Here is a 17,108-nt window from a genome sequence, read left to right as displayed (position 1 = left end):
TAAGAGGCAGAGGAGGGAAGGAATAAATTGAGAGTTGTGTCCATGGGAAGGACAAAGCATCCGCTCTCCAAGCTTTGTTGTGAAACTCCCTGGAGCAGAAGGTTGGAAGGAGATGATTGGTGTGAGAGAAGAAAAGATCCACTTGTGGAGTGCCCCAATGCTGAATGATGCAATGGAAGATTATCTTGTTCAGTTGCCACTCGTGAGGATCCAGAACATGTCTGCTCAATTGATCCGCCAAAAAGTTTAGCCTCCCTTGAAGATACTGGGCTATTAGATGTATGCCCATGGAAGCTGCTAAGGACTAAGGACCACAGTCTCATGCTGTGTCTGCACAAGGGATAAGAGGGAGTCTCTCCCTGCTTGTTGATGTACCACATAACTGTGGTCTTGTCTGTCCTGATCAGAAGAGTCCTGGGGTAGAGTAGGTCCTTGAAACCAAGTAAGGCCTGCTGAACTGCCATCAATTCTTTCACGTTTATGTGCAGATGAATCTGCCGAGTGCTACAAGTCCCCTGTATGCCCCTGCCTTCCAGATGTGCTCCCCATGCATAATCTGAGGCATCTGTGGTGAAAGTCTGGCTGGCAGGTGGTGGGTGGAAAGGCAGACCCTTGTTCTGAGAACAGGCTGTCGCCCACCAGAGAAACTCCATTTGTAGACAGGGAATTAGAGGAAGAATCAAGTCTAAGTCCTGTGTGTGCGTTGACACACAAGGTTCTTGAGGTACCACTGAAGTTCTCATATGCAGCCTTGCATATGGGATCATCAGAATACATGAAGCCATGAATTCCAGTGCTTGCAGGAATTGCCTTGCAGAGAGCTGGGTCATGTTTACCAAGTTCTTGAAGTAAGCCAAAAGATCTTGTTTCTCTCGAGGGAGGAATACCATCTGGGTGACTGTATTCAGGCTCGCTCCCAGGAATACAATCTCTCTTGTAGGAACCAACTTTGACTTCTTTTTGTTGAGTGTGTAACCCAAAGAGGTGAGAATGTTCTTCACGAAGTCCAAATCCTTTTTTTTTTTTTAGTTGTTTTGGGGCGTTTGTTTGAATGAGACAGTCATCCAGGTAAGGATAAATTTGAATGTTTCTCTGCCTGCAAAAAGCAATGACCAGTACCAGGCACTTTGTGAAAACTCTGGGAGCAGTAGATAAGCCAAAGGGCAGTGCAGAGAATTGGAAGTGTTGCTCCCCAACCCTGAAATGAAGGAACTGCCTGTAATTTTCCCTTATTGGGATGTGCAGATAAGCCTCCTTGAAATCCAGAGTTACCAGCCAAGAATCCAGCATTGGCATTAACTGTTGAGTGAGCATCTTGAACTTGGGAATCACCAGAAAAGTGTTTAGAATAGACAGATACAGAATAGGGCGCCAGGTGCCCCCTTTTTTTTGGTACCAGAAAAAGTCTTGAATAAAAACCTAGGCCTGCCTGAGCTGCAGGAACTGGCTCTATAGCACCCATAGTCAGTAGAGAAGAAATCTGATTTTCTACATCTGTCCTGAGAGTTCTGGGTATGTTTGGATAGCCTTGTAGAACAGGGAAGGTGTGAAAAGAAAACTTGTAACCTTGGTTTACTATATTGAGCACCAATTTGTTGTCTGCGATGGTAGACCATACCTCTGCAAACCTGACTAACCTTCCCCCCAAAGGAAACCTTGGGCCGCCAGAGGTAGGCACAAGAAGGCCAGAATCATTGAGAATGCTTGCTTTGGGGAAGCTGGCTTAGAACTTCCCGATTTAGAAGAATGCCGTTGTTTAGCCTTTTGAGGGGCAGAAGCCTGCTCTTTTGGAGATCTGAAACCCCTAGGCCTACAGAAACCCTGCTTGCCAGGATCAGGGAAAGACCAATCCTTGGAAGGATAATGCCTACTAAACAGAGGAGGTTGAACCTGAAGGAAATCTTTAACAGCTTTCACAGACTCGCCTTATCCTCCAACGTCTTCAGTACCTCCTCAGCCTTGTTACCAAAACCGGTGTTTTTGTGCAAAGGAACATCCAGCAATTTTGATTTAACAGGTTCAGAAAGAGGCTGCTCCCTAAGCCGAGCATGCCTTCTAATAACAGAACCAGTGGCTGCTGCTCTGCAGGAAGCCTCCAAGGTGTTAAAACCACAATGTAGTGAATGCTTATTAACTAGAGTGGCAGAATTTAGTAAATCTTGCAAGTCTTTGTTCTCCGACATGGAAGGAACATCCCCAAGTTTAGCTTTAATAGCCTCCAAAGTATGCTGCTGATACTTAAGCATGGGAAAAAAGAATTTACAGAACTAATGGCAAGAGTTGCGGAGGTATAGACTTTTTTTACCCCACCTGTCCAAGGCCCTAGACTCTTTATCAGAAGGTACAGGGTTTTTAGCAATAATAGCCTTAACACCATTGGGGCCTTGAGAAATAATCTCAGGATCAGCAGTAGGATTTTTGAAAAGAAATTGATGAGAATCAGGAACCCTATAATACCTATCTGGTTTTCTGGGGACAGGAAGAACAGAATTCGGATTTAAAGAATTTTCCATGAAAACATCATCCACAACTTCCAAAACTAGAGGTATAGCCAGAGGCTTATGCGGTGGCAAATCCAAAAATTCCGTGATGATTTTCTTAGACTGAGAAAAATCCTGACTTTCCCATTTAAAGTGCTCCCTAAGAGTATTCAAAATTTCCCATTTAAAGTGCTCCCTAAGAGTATTCAAAATTTCCCCAAAGGAAAAATCTTCTGGAGGGGAGGCAGAAGGGATAGAGTTTTCATCATCAGAATCCTCAAAGCCAGAAAAAAGCTGAGAATTTCCTTCCTTCACCAGTATAAATACTGGAAACCTCAGAATCTGAGACAACCAGGAGACAATTCCCTAGCCCTCTTGGAAGGGGGGGGGGGGTGAGAGGCCCTAATAAGGGAAAGATCACTAGCCATCTTTACCAACTGGGACTGAGGCAAAGGTGGGGTGGCCAATGCCTGCTTGTGAGTAGATTTGCAGCTAGAGGTACTCTGGAGGCCTAACAACTGCAGAAGTCTGAATTTAGGTAGCCGGTCTGGCTCTGGTCTCATGTAGAAGAAAAGAGGAGTCAGAAGCTGGTGCCTGCATAGCGGCTCCGGACCCATCTGAGGCAGAGGGTCTGAAGACGAAATAGCAGCCTGCAGCATGTAGGACTCCGTAAAGGTCTCGGCAGAGGCCTGCGGCTGAAAATACGCGGACTGCAGGGTCTGCGAAAGCGCTGGGCTGACTACCAATTTCACCGGTGCGGTCAGCAGATTTAACCCTAGGCCTGTCATGGTCCTTGTGTTTCCTAGGTACATCAGAAGTCGGGAGACCAGAAGATGCCATACCGACGAACTTAGGCCAGACTCTGAAATGCTTATACAAAATCTTAGCTCTAGAGCGTATGTTACACTGGTTGAAGGAAGAACAGAGATCCCAATTAGGGATGTCGTGCTCAAGGCCCAAACAAGTTATACAATAGGAATGAAAATCACGGAGCGGTATCTATTTTCCACAGGCAAGACAGTTATTAACTTTACCTGACAGTCATTAAAGCAAGAAAAGAGGGTCCCCAATGGGGTACTTATCTGAGGGCGTCTTCAACTTTGTAGTTGGAATGCAAAAAGAAGGTAAACAGCTGACCGGCCCTAGTGCGAATTGCATCTGCTTCGGGCTCCACGACAAGAAAGACTGGGGAAATGTCGTTGGCTGCCTCCTTTTATATCCGACATTCTGACATCAGTTTTACAGCCATCATATACCGAGGACTCTGGCATTCAGGTCGACTGAGGGTTACCGGGAGCTGGATAACCCTATGTTAGGACTGCAACAGTGAAACACGAAGAACATCCTAAGCTGCCTGTGGATGTCCAGGGAGTGCAGGATCCTTTCCCCTGTATTCTGAGGACTAAGGAAAAAAAAAGGTTGGCAAATGAATGGATAGGTTTAAAGCCACACTAGATACCACTTTTGGCATAAAAGATGAGTTAGTCCTGAAGGAACCCTGTCCGCATGGAAGATAATGAAGGGTTCCACAGCCATAAGGGCCTGCAATTCAGACACTCTTCTTGCTGAAGTGATGGCTAGGAGTAAAGCTGTTTTCCAGGAGAGGAATTTTAACTCTGCTGAAGCAGCACATTCAAAGGGTGGAAGCGTGAAAAATTTTTTTTCCCCAATACAAAGTTAAGGTCCCAGGCTGGAGTGGGAGCTCTCCTGGGGGATCTTAAATGTCTGGCTCCTCTCAAGAACTGTTTGACCAGAGGATGAGAGAAGAGGGGTGGCTCAGTATTATGAGCGGAGATGGCACAGGCATGAATCTTAATTGAAGAGAAGGATAGGCCTTTGTGGAACATTTCTGTTAAGTAATGTAGTATATGAGGTAAGCTGGGCACATTTGTGTCCATTCCTTGAGACTGGCTCCAAGAACAGTATATTTTCCACTTTTCTGAATAGGATTTTCTAGTAGTAGACCTTTTTGCCTCCAGGAAGACATCCAGCACCTGTTTACTGAGGGTTCAGGGGATGAACTAGGCTGCTAGGTTCAGTGTTTGTAATGAAGGATGTAAAATCTGGCCCTTCTGTTGTGACAGCAGGGGGGGGGGGGCTGAGGCAGGTGTCAAGGTGGCAGTACTGTCAGACTGCACAAAGGTGGGTACCAGTACTGGAGTGGCCAATCAGGATTGTCCTTGGCTTGTCCTGTTTGATCTTTAGTAGAACCTTCGAGAGGAGAAGGCAGAGGAAGAAAGGCATAGATTGAGAGGTTTTCCCATGTAAAGGGCAGAGCATCCACTTCCCATGCTTGGCTGTGGGGAGTTCTAGTGCAATATTTGCTCAATTGAAAGTTCTCAGGGGAAGCGAAGAGGTCCACCTCTGGTGCCCCCCCACCTGTGGATCAGCAGCTTGAATGATTTCTGCTTAAGTCATCTGCCAGTGAATGTAGTTTGCCTGGCAGGAGTTGAGCTTGTAGGTGCACTTGGGTGCTCAAGGCCGTGTCCCCCTGAGCCATGGCTAACCTGCAGAGTGGGTAGGAATGGGTTTCCCCCTGCTTATGTACCACATAACTGTGGTGTTGTCTATCAATAGTTGCCCTGGAAGACTAAGGCGTTTGAAGGCTGTCAGAGCATTCTGTACAGCTAACATTTTTTTGACTGATATGCAGGTGCATTTGCTTTGGGGTCCATTTGCTTTGACTACATTGTCCTGCCACGTGAGCCCCCCATGCATAGTCTGATGGGTCTGCTAGGGCTTGGGTGGCAGGGGGGCTAGAGTGAAAGAGTCCTTTGTTGTGGTAACAGGCCTCTGCCCACCAAAGAAACTATGTCCTTAGGCAAGGAATGATAGGTATCTGTTTCCAGGTCCTGAGAAAGTTGACACCAGAGACTGTTGAAGTATCACTGAAGTTTCCTCATATGCAGTCTTGCATATGGAATTAGTAGAATGCAAGAGGCCATGAACCCTAAGGCTTGCAGAATTTTTCTTGCAGATGGCTGGGTTTTGGTGGCCAGTAGATTGAAGTAGTTTGTCAAACACATTTGATTTTCTGGAATGAGGAATGTCATCTGGGAAGTTGTGTTCAAGTTTGCTCCCAGGAAAACAATCTATTGGCTGGGTACCTGATGCGATTTATTTTCGTTGACTGTGTACCCCAGTAAAGTTAGAAGACTCTTTACAAATGTATAGCAATTCCTGACTGTCTGCCTGAATCAGGCAATTGTGCAGGTATGTGTAAATTTGAAATTTTCTCTGCCTGGGGCTAGGCATTTTGTGAATACCCTGGGCGCAATAGATAAGCCAAAGGGAAGTGCAGAGAATTGATAATGCATAGAACCTGCTCTGAAATGTAGGTATTTCCTGCAATATTCCCTTATGGGGATGTGCAGATAAGCTTTTTTAAGTTTAAGGTGGCTAGCCAGCAGTCTTTGACCAGTATAGGAAGCAGCTGTTGGAGAGGAAGCATCTTGAACCTTGGAACCAACACTAAGGTGTTGAGAATAGACAGATCCAGGATAGAGTGCCAAGAGGTTTCTTTCCTGGGGACCAGAAACAGTCTGGAGTAAAAACATTGTCCTCTATACTCTGTTGGGACAGGTCAAATAGCTTTGATACTGAGAAGAGAAAGTACTTGCTTTTGGGTCTCTGACCACTAGTTTGGGGAGAGGTCTGGCCATCCGCTTGAGGTTGGCAGTGAGTGGAAGTAAATCTGTATCCCTGGGATACAATGTTCAATACCTATCTGTCCTGGGTGATGTACTCCTAGTTTTTTGCATGTAGGTCAAGTTTTCCTCCTAAGGGTGCAAGTACTTGGGCAAGGCTTGGAAGAATTAAGGATAAGTCATTGTGAGATTTTACCATAAGATGTTGGCTTACTACGCCCTGTTTTAGAGGTGGGAGCACTCCATTGCTGTGCATACCCTGAGACTGTAATTGTGGTGGTATGCTGCCCCTGGGTTAGGACTGAAGGTCTGGGAGGGACTGGAAAGGACCAGTTTTTTGAAGGCCAATGCCTACTGAATCTAGGTAGCAGTACTTGTAAGGAAGAGTTTGCATAGATTTAGCTTTTTCCTCCATCTTTTTGAGGACTACTTCTGCTTTATTGCCAAACCGGCATTCTTGCCTTAGGGTGCATCTAGTAATTTTGCTTTGACAGTCTGGCAAGATATGTTCCTTAAGCCAAGCATGCCTTCCAAGAAGAAAACAGGCCCAGTGACAGTGAAATGCCATCTGGAAAGTTGTATCCAAGCTTGCTCCCAGGAATACAATCTTTTGACTGGGCACCAGTTGTGATTTCTTTTCGTTGATGGTGTACCTCAATGAAGTGAGAAGTCTTTTTACAAATGCCAGGTGCTGAAGCAGCAATTCCTGGCTGTCTGCCTGAATCAGGCAGTCCAAGTACGGGTACATTTGGATATTTTTCTGCCTGCATGGATACCCTGGGCACAGTAGATAAGCCAAAGGGAAGTGCAGAGAACTGATGATGCATAGATCCTGCCCTGAAATGTAGATATTTCCTGCATGATTCCATGATGGGGATGTGCAGATAAGCTTTTAAGTCTAGGGTGACTAACCAGTCATCCTTGGCTAGCATAGGGAGAAGCTGTTTCAGGGTAAGCATCTTGAATTTTGGGACCACCAAGAAGGTGTCGAGAATTGAAAGATCCAGGATTGGGCACCAAGAGCCCTCTTTTCTGAGTACCCCTTTGTTCTACAGGAACTGGCTGAATAGCTCTGATGTTGAGCAGGGAAAAAACTTGGTTTTGAGCCTCTGCCCACTGGTCCTGAGTGATGGACATCCAGTTTTTTGCATGAAGGGCAAATTTTCCTCCTAGGGGCACAAGCAATTGGGCAGGGATGGGAAGTAGAGTTGAGAAGTCATTGTGAACTTTTTCCATGGGGAGGTGGCTTTCCACTCCCTGTTTTAGGGGTGGGAGCACTCCATTGCTTAGATCTCTGCATAACCTGAGACCGTAGTCTGGGTGGTCCGTTTCCCCTGGGTCTTGTTTGGGAAGGCCTGAAGGAGGCTGGAAAGGACCAGTGTTTTGAAGGGCAAAACCTACTGAATCGAGGTGGTTGCACTTGTAAGAATTCTTTAATAGTTTGCATAGATTTAGCTTTTTCTTCCATCTTTTTAAGAACCTCTGCTTTGGATCCAAACAAAACGTCCTTATTTAAAGGAGCGTCTAGCAATTTGGATTTGACATGATCTGGCAAGGTCTGCTCCTTCAGCCAAGCATGCCTTCTCAGTACAGATCCAGTGACTGCGGCCCTGCAAGATGCTTCTAGGGCATTAAAGCCACACTGCAAAGTATGCTTACTAACTTGGTTTGCAGAATGATTAAGCTCTTGCAAATCTTTATTTTATGCACGATCTGGAAACATTACCATTTTTTTGTTTAATGAGTTCCATAATATGTTGCTGGTACTTTAGCATGTGAAACTGGCAATTCAATGCCCTGATAGCAAGAGTTGCAGAGGTATGTACCTTCTTACCCTATCTGTCTAAAGCTCTGGAATCCCTGTCCGAAAGGGTAGGATTTTTGGCTGTAGTAACCTTAATACCTTTAGGTCCCTGGAAAAATGATGTCTGGATCAGCAGTAGGATTCTTGAAAAGAAACTTGTGGGAATCAGGTACTCTGTAGTACCTGTCAGGTTTCCTAGGGGCCAGAGGTAAGGTGTCTGGAGTAAGACTGGATTCCATGAAAACATCATCCACAACATCCAAGACAGGGGGAATAGCTAAAGGCTTGTGCAGAGGTATCTCTAAAAATTTACAGTCTCTCTTTTTGGACTGAGGGCAGTCTTGGCATCCCCAATGGAAATGCTCTCAAAGTATGCAAGGTTTCACCAAAAAGTGAAATCCTCTGGAGAGGAGGCAGAGGGAACAGATTCCTCTGCATCTGAATCCTCATAGGCTACGAGCATGTCCTGATAATCAGAAAGGTCAGTCATCAGACTCCTGGTCTGTAGAATCTGAAGGCAACTGAATTCGGTCTCTTAGCAGGGGAAGACTAGCTTCCCCTAATTAGCGTTATAAGGTCTTCAGCCATTCTAAGCATTTGTTTTTTGTGGCACGGGGGCATGAGCATGTGTTTTGGTCATCTTTTTTTTATGCGTAGTGCATACTCTGGGCATAAGAAACTCAGTAGTTTTGGCTAAAAAAGTAGTTGTTTGATTCGAACATCGGTAGGTCAGAAAAAACCCACAGAAGCCTGTGCCTGCACAGCAGCTCGGGACCCATCCAAGGTAGAGACATCTGCTGGTTCCATAGTTGGAAGCATCTCGTGGCATGCCGGACTCCAAATGGGTCTCAGCAGAGGCCTGCAAATCGATAGGGCTGCAAAGGCACTTCACTGAGTACCGATGGACTGGCGACTAGCTTAACAGAAGCGTCGTCGACAGTTTTGGGCCTATGCAGTCAGTCTCTGTCTTTATCCTTACTTTTTTTGGAAGATCGGTAGTCTGATGGCTTACCGAAGCCATTTTGGAATATGGAGTTCGAGAGCGAAAGAATTTAGCAACAAAAATAGCCCAACAACTTATAGTTCAGGCATTAAACAAGGCACAAAACAGACAGCGAGGGATACCTAAACAGGCGACACAGTTGTTGGTCTTTTAGGCTTTTCCTGGTTAGGGGTCGCAACAGCAGAACTCTGGTCCGCTAATTATTGGCAGTAGAGGTTTTTTTTTTTATGGTGCTGAGTTGCCAGCCCAATGCCCAGCCTTCAGTGAAGGCACGCCCATTCACGTATGTCTTTCAGAGGCCACCCGACTGCGGGGAGGACATGCAGACTTCACACAAAAGGCACTCCAGCCGAGAATCGAACAGGAGAACCTCTTGCTGTGAGGCAACAATGCTACCGCTGTACCACCGCAGCTTACTAAACAGGTGACAGTAAGAATGAAAATCTTGGTGAGGTATTTGCTTTCCACAGGCAAAACAATTAACTTTTTCTGACATTGGTTAGTGCAAGAAAAAAGGATCCCCAACCGGGTACTTAGCTTTAGAAGACTTCAGGATTATCAACTCGAAAAACAAAAATTTCAGGTAGCAGCCGACTGGCACTTGCAAATTAGTTCTGCTTCGGGCTCCTCCTCGGCAAGAAAGACTGATGTAACGGCGTCGGCTGCCTGCTTTTATACCCCTGACGACCTGACGTCATGGAAGAAGCGACAGTATCTGATGTAGAAATACTAAGACTCTGGCATTCGGGCTGAATGAGGGCTACCTGCAGGCAGATAACCCAAGTGTGATGACTGCAACAGTGAAACACGAAGAACATCTTTTTCATACATACTGCTGTTTATCCTCAACTAATCAGTTTAGATTTTCTAAAGTTGGAAATATGATACTATGGCATCCTGAGGCAAAGGAAATAGGACTAATTAAGACAGGACTTTAATTTTTAAAGTCTCCTCTATTTGTTCACACCTCACTAAGCAGTTTATACTGAATATACACCTCATATATATAGGAAGTCAAACACGTTAAGGGCCACAGTAAACCAGACACTGACATTTTCTGCACAGTCTCACTATGTCCCTTCTAAATGAATGTCAATGTGATCTGACAGGGCAGACTACGGCATTATAATTACAACAGCTGTGCCCTTACTGTACATAATTACCATGTTTACCTCAATGAGGAGATTTAGGGCTGGGAAAAATTAGTAGCAAGTAGTTATTGTGCTGCTGGCAGGTTTGGACAGTGCAGAACTTCATGTGTGTGTGTGTGTGTGTGTGTGTGTGTGCATTTCCATTTTATGCCACAAGATCCTTTAACAGTCGGTGTACTTTTTAGAGTTGGAAGAAAGAAATCTCCACTAAATTTTCTCAGGGTCATTTCACATTGTGTTGAAAATTTTAATTTTTGTAAAACAGGTTTGTTCATTTTTTTAACCCAACCTACAGTTTAGCACTTACATAAACCAATTAACTATTAAGATGCATTACCAATTCACACCCATTTTGAAGTACAGGTGCAGCTAAAGGTTTGTAATAAAAGGTCCAAACCTGTGGCCATTATGAAACTATCACCATCAGAATTGCCAACATAATTTGCTGCACTTCCTCTGGATGTTTTCCTCAGTATATGTGTTAGATGCTGCCAGGAAGTTTAGTTTAGAAGAATAAAGGATGAGCACTGTCAATGAGATTCACTCATTGTGTACTTCAGGCTTTGATTTACTTTCCATCTTTTGATTGCGCTACTCTGAGCTGTTCATATAACCGGGCAGTGTGCTATGCTGACCTTATAGAGAGCTACTTGTGCTTAGTGGGTTCACAAGATTACACTCACATACATAAATATATACATACTTACATAAACAGATAAAAAGATTAGCAGTAAATCATGCTTCCAAACTCCTAGCAACTGGCTCAACATAGGGATGGCTGAAAATAGCCAAATAATGCAGGTAGCTTAACTACTGGTTGCTAGTGCATTGTATTTAAAAAGCCTTCAGAGCTGAAATGACTTTTTTTGTCACTACTGCAAAACTAATTCATATCATCATATTATGCATTATAAAAAACAGTGATTGGTGATTAACAGTGCAACTGCTCTCCAATTAACACAAACAATGGTGATAAATTACAACATGAAGGAAAAAAACACGAATAAAAGACTGATTCGCAGTTCCTCACTGATGTTAAAATTCCACCAATGTAGGCTGCATAACTGAATGTCCACCACTAGAGATTTTTTCAATACTTATTATTATTGCTGATAGTAAACAGGTGCAGCAGCTACTTGTTTTCTACCTCAGACAGGCCTAACTCCGGTGATGCCATGCCCAAAACCCAAAATGTAAAGTTATCTAAAAACGGGATTTATTTCCTTAGAGCACAAGTAGCATTATGCACTCCCCCTTGTTAGAAATTCATGGGCAAGTTACAAACACATGCAAGCAATTTGCTTCTGCATCTCCAACACTTATATCGTTCTTACTCACATTTCTCCTTGTAGTGGGGCAGTGTCAAAAATGGATTTTCTCAAAGTGTATAAAACACAAAGTGTGCAGGGAGTTAAAGTATCAGATATTACCAAATATCTTATCCACTTAATGTTCATTTGAGTGTCTGTTCCTTCTCTCATAGGAGAAGTTAAAAAAATTCTAGTACTATAGTTGTCTATTGCTCTGCATAATATTGACAAAAGGTACGTTTTTATAATAAATGTTTGATGGTGCATCCCATCATACTCTCTAGGTGGGGTGATGTTCTGGTGATTCTACTGCTGAGGTAAACTGTAGGTATTTCCACCACTGAAGTGTCTTCCACAATGTTCTGACTTGCATTCTGATGCTGTCAGTGTGATTTTATAAAGTAAAAAAATAAATAAATAAATAAATAAAAAATAATACTTCAATCCCCTCCCTCCAAAAAAATTGGAACATTGTTAAGCCGAACAGAATCTGTGTCCCAAATACCTCTTACATCCATCTTGTCAGACAGTTTAGTCATAAGCTTAACTACCTGTCTTTCAATCTACTGGTGTTCCAAGACTTTCCTGCATTCCTTTACTGGAAGTGCAGTTTGCAAAAATTGAATAAGGCTGACTTCTAGGAGCAACAGCCATATTGGCCTAGGTTGATCCTCAACTTGAACATATGCTCAAGTTGCAAATTTAGTGCACTACCTCAGCAAATCCAGTAGCCCTAATCCACCAGTTTTTGAAGGCCATCTGCTTCTTTCTAGCCAAATGGTGATTCTTTCATCCCAAATGAAATTCATCAACTTCTGTAATTTTCCTACGAATTTATGAGAAAATCCTACAAGTTTATAAGATACTGCAGAGAATCCAATCTTATGATACTCTCCATATTCTGTAATACTGCTGCATTACATTACTCTATCTGCAGAATGTAAAGTACATTCTGGCTTTAACACAGTGAGATAACAGAAGGAAAATACACAATATTCAACAGATTGCCAGTGTACATGCTGCAAAACACCTTCAGAAAAATGCCCTATCCAAGCACTACCTAAGCAAGACTGCAAAAACTTGCACACCATTATACACTAGACACAGTGACCAAACTCAAAACAATGTAGCTACTAATACTGTAATACACAAGGAGCAGGAATATTAATATAAACAATATGGACATTTTCACAGACATTAAATATATGCTTTGCAGTAAAGCATGTTTACAAGTGCTTAGCAAGTTAATGGTGATCAGAACAATGCTTTAAGAAAGTTAAGTTTGCTCTTAGAAATAAAATTACTAAATGGGTTATTCTTCCTGAAGCAGCCCATGCCAGCCACAAGTACCAGAGATTTTTAACTCCTTCCTTCGTGTCTAGGGAATGCCCTGCACCTGACATCAGGATGTCTGGCTATAAGGGGACTTCTGCCAGCCCCACCCTGCATGTCTTTCTTGCCCTTCCCCCCAAAAAGGATGAGCATCTCCTCAAGTTGATGCTCCAGGCCTAGAGCACAAGGCATCCAAAAACTCCTCCGAGTGCAAAAGATGGGGATCCTAAAAATCTAATGGAGAAGAAGAGGAAGAAGGAAAGAGTGCCAAGGGAAAGGGAATAGAGAAGGGGTGGGTGTCCCCCTCCCCAACAATACTGAATGACAGATGGGAAGGAGGGAGAGAATATGTCCGACAAAGAATCTCAAACATCTACATTTATATTAAGAAGACAATTATACCATGTTAATCATGTTTCACTGCTGCAGTAATGACTAAATGGGAGAATTTTCAAAAGTTAGAAAGGGGTGGATGACAGGAAAAGCATTAAGCAAAGGCTACAATGCCCTGTAAAACTGCAGAGCCAAATCCAACCCTGGCTTTGGAAAAAAAAAAAAAACTGGACGGTTGTAATGCTTTGTAAAGGTGTGGCCAGAGGACCAAATTGCAATCTCAAACTTCACCAGTGGGAACCCCTCATAAAAAAAACACCATTAGCAGTGGTAGCTGTGGCAGAAAGATATTGGATATGTTGTGGAATTTGCTTACCATGATGCCAGTACTAAAAGGCAGTATAAATGGAAATTCACTTGGAAATGGTTTGTTTGCCGATAGGCTTTCCTTATTTGTTGTTAGCTAAGGCTACAAAAAAGATTTTTGGACTTTCTTGTTGTCTTGATCCTGGTCCTATCCAGATAATACCAGAGAGGTATGTTTACTGGCTCTGAGGTGAGGAAAGGTAGGAAGATAAATGGACTGATTTAGAGAAAGTTCAGAAACCACTTTGGGCAAGAATATAAGACTGGTCCTGAGGGCAACTATCCCGATTAAGGAAGGGTTCAGTGCACATAAGGGTCTGTAATTCTGAAGCCTTTCTATCTGAGGTGAACGCCACTGAAAAGGAGGTTTTCCCAGACAGAAACCTAATGTCAGCCTTAGCTACAGGCTCAAAAGGAGGAACCATAAGCTTTTCAAGCACTAAAATTGAGATCCCAAAGGAGGAGGAGATGGCAGTCTTCTGGAAGGCCTCAGGGAGATAAATTCCCTTAAGAAATTGCTTTGAGAGAAAAGAGGAAGTTGTGCAGAAAGGCAGGCTAAGATGGCTTAAGAGTGTATTTTGATGGATGAGCACGACAAACTGGATTTGAATAAAAAAGAGAGTAAAGTAGGCAAGAACATGGTTGCTCTCTGCTGAGCTTGGGGAGATGCTATGTTGTGAATACAAAAATAGAAAATCTTTTCCATTTGGAAATGTACAACTTTAACAAAGAAGTCAGAAAACATAGTAGATGAATATTTAACATATCCTTATCCAGTGAGGCCTTGGGAAGCAGTCAATGAATTAACTAAGCTGTCAACCTCAAGGTGCTGAGATTCGGGATATGATGGACCCACTGTTTTGAGTTAGAAGGTCCACTTGCTGAGGAAGCCAAGGTTTTTCCCTGCCAATTCTCAACAGGCAACTCTAGGAACAATAAAATCTTGGAGTTTATCTGTTCTGCTGTGGAGTTTTATGTTGGTTTTCCCCTGCTGAGATGGTTTAGGAAAAGGAAACCATGTAGCCTCAGCCAAAAAGGTGCTGCAGTATCACTTTTGGCCCTTCCTCCCCGATTTTCATCAGTATCTTGGGGATAAGGGAAAATGGATAAGAATGCATAAAGAAACTGACCCACCCATGGAAAAGAGAAGGCATCCATCCTCCAGACCTTGGGATGTTTGGCCATTGATCAGAATTTTTTTCAGTGGGATTGTTTTGAAGCAAAAAATTCTGGCACACCTCAAGATAGACACAGGAGATCAAAAATGTTCTTGTTCAAGGTCCAATTGTGAGGATACACCTATAGCATACGTAGACGATCTGCAAGACAGTTGTTTGTCCTTGACAGGTAGTGGGCTAGGAGAGGAAGGCCCAAGATTTGAGCCACAGGAACATGATCAGGTAACACATGGGGGCAACACATGGGTAAAAGCATGCTCCATTGCTTATGTGCCAAATCACTGGTTTTTTTTATATAAAGTCCATGGTTTCCAAAGTTTCTTGAAGGCTAGGATGCCCTTGAGAACAGCCATAATTTCCTTTGGATCATTGTTTCCCTTAAAACAAAACACACTTTGCTCTCATTTTCTTTGAGCCTGGATACTGTTAAGTATGATTCCAAAACTAGGTCCAAGTCATCTGTGGTCAAAGTCTGGCTTGGGTGAGTTGTCCTGAATGGTACCCCTGAGTTTTGTAGTCAAGCAGAGATCCACTACAGGAGTTCTCTTTTCAATCATGGAAGAAGTGGAAGGTTTTTGGTTGAGTAACTGGATGTGTTGGTTACAAACTTTTTTTTTTGTTTAGGTATCAGTGAATCTTTCATAGGTAGGTACTACGCTATCGGCCCACAGGCCTTCAAAGCCTAGCCAAAAAGTTCCCCGGCTTTTGCCACCCAAGAAAATTATTTTCCTGTGCACCTGTCGAGCAGAGCCACAGAAGTGATCCCTGGGGTGAATTTCCTATTTCCCATCAAAATTGTCAAGATTTTTCTTAAAGAGGGCTAATGAGGAGCTTTGTTTGACATGAATGGGTAGTCTGTTCCAGAGCATGAGAAGTGTCTGTGACATCACTCCAGCATGTTCTGTTTATTGTGGTGACAAGGTTTAGGTCCTTAAAGCATGTGGCTTGGAGAGATTGGGGTTTCTTTAAGTATAGCATGTCCAACAGATCTGGGTTTGACATGGCTTTGTATGTTAGGCAGAGGTCTCCTCAGTAGGAGATGTGTGATGGAGTAGAGCTGGAGTTTTTTTGATACTGTCTGCATATGGCATCTGTTTGAGGCCGGTAATCCTATTGGTGAGGTATTTCTGTGGCCTTTCTAGTTGTTGTAGATGTCTTGTGAGGTACATGCCAAATGGAGTGTTGTACTCTATAATGGGTCTGATGAGGGATGATTAACCATGCAAAGTCTGGCAAGAAGGATCATTAGGATACATGAGGCCATGTACATCAAACTTCTGAGTACTTCCCGTGCAGGGACTGCTGAGAGGAAGAGGGGATAGAAAGCAGTTCATCAGGAAAGTTGCGCGAGTGGAAGGGTAATCAGAAATTCACCCCTAGTCTGGCTCCCATGTCTCTGATGGACACAGGCAGTCAGTAAATCATCACTATAAATCAAATTTATGGGTGAACATTTTGGTTGCACAACTAGGCTTATAAGGGCCCAGATGGTTATTACCCTAATATACACCTATGACCCAGACCTTCTCTTCTGGTAAGAAAGCCCTTTGAAGGTCTGTGTCCAGTAGTGTCCCTAGGAATATAAATTTGGGAGATGAAGATAGGTTGATTTAGGATTACAGTGAAGCAGTGGGAGGAAGAATGGTTATAGCAGGGTATAGGGTGGCAAGGAGCTCCTCTACACAATCTCCTTGGATCAGGCAGTTTAGATGAAGGCAGATCTGAATGCCCTTTGTTGTGCAGCACATCACTGGAGATGTGCATTTGGTGAAAACTCTGGGTTCAGCAGATAAGTCAAAGGGCAGAGTAGAGACAGGATAATGACTTCCACCCATTATGACACGGGTGCTTCCTGTGGAATTTTGCACTGGGAATGTGGAGGCAAGTATATTTTAGATACAAGGTGACCATGTAGGCTGGAGGAGAAAGCATAGGCAGGAGTGGTTGCAATTTAAGTATTTTGAACTGGAGTATCAGAACCACCTGTTTAGCCTTGATAGGCCTAAGATGGATCCCCAGATTCCATACTTTCTTGGAACCAGAAAGTCTTGAATAATCTCTTTCCCCCTTCTTGAGATGATACCTCTTCTATGGGGCCCTGCTGAATGAGCAGACCTACTTGGATCACAACTTCCTTTACTTGATTTGTTGGAACAGTAAGGATACCTGTATATTTTGGAAAAGAGGAAAGAGTCTATAACCTGTTTTGATAATGCTCGGTAACCATTTGTCTTGGGTTGTCTTGGTCCATTCATTAACACAGAAAGCATTCTTCCTGACTGAAAGAACTGAGTGTTTGGATGAAGGGGGGCAATGTTGGGGTGGAAGACATTATGGAGAAGCAATAGGGAGGGGACAGGCTGAGTCAAGGCTGCTGTCTGCTGGGCTTCCAGATTCAGGGTTCACAAGGGCTTAAAGTAGGCTGCAACAGCCATCTTTAATGTTGTTCTTAGAGTGAGGATAATCCTGAGCTTCCCAGTGGAAATACTTCATTTTATGGAGTG

General features: G+C 43.5%; 1 protein-coding gene across 1 annotated transcript in view; it reads right to left on the bottom strand.

Moving 5' to 3' along the window:
• LOC122787912 (junction plakoglobin-like) overlaps positions 1-17,108 on the bottom strand; it is a 497,854-nt gene that overhangs the window by 58,941 nt on the left and 421,805 nt on the right. The gene's annotated exons all lie outside the window — the stretch shown is intronic.

Source organism: Protopterus annectens, chromosome 13.part0 (assembly GCF_019279795.1).
Source record: "Protopterus annectens isolate FY-2018-M chromosome 13.part0, PAN1.0, whole genome shotgun sequence".
NCBI classification, from domain to species: Eukaryota; Metazoa; Chordata; order Ceratodontiformes; family Protopteridae; genus Protopterus; species Protopterus annectens.
Note: the sequence above shows the minus strand (reverse complement) of the source record. Positions and strands in the feature narration are given on the sequence as shown.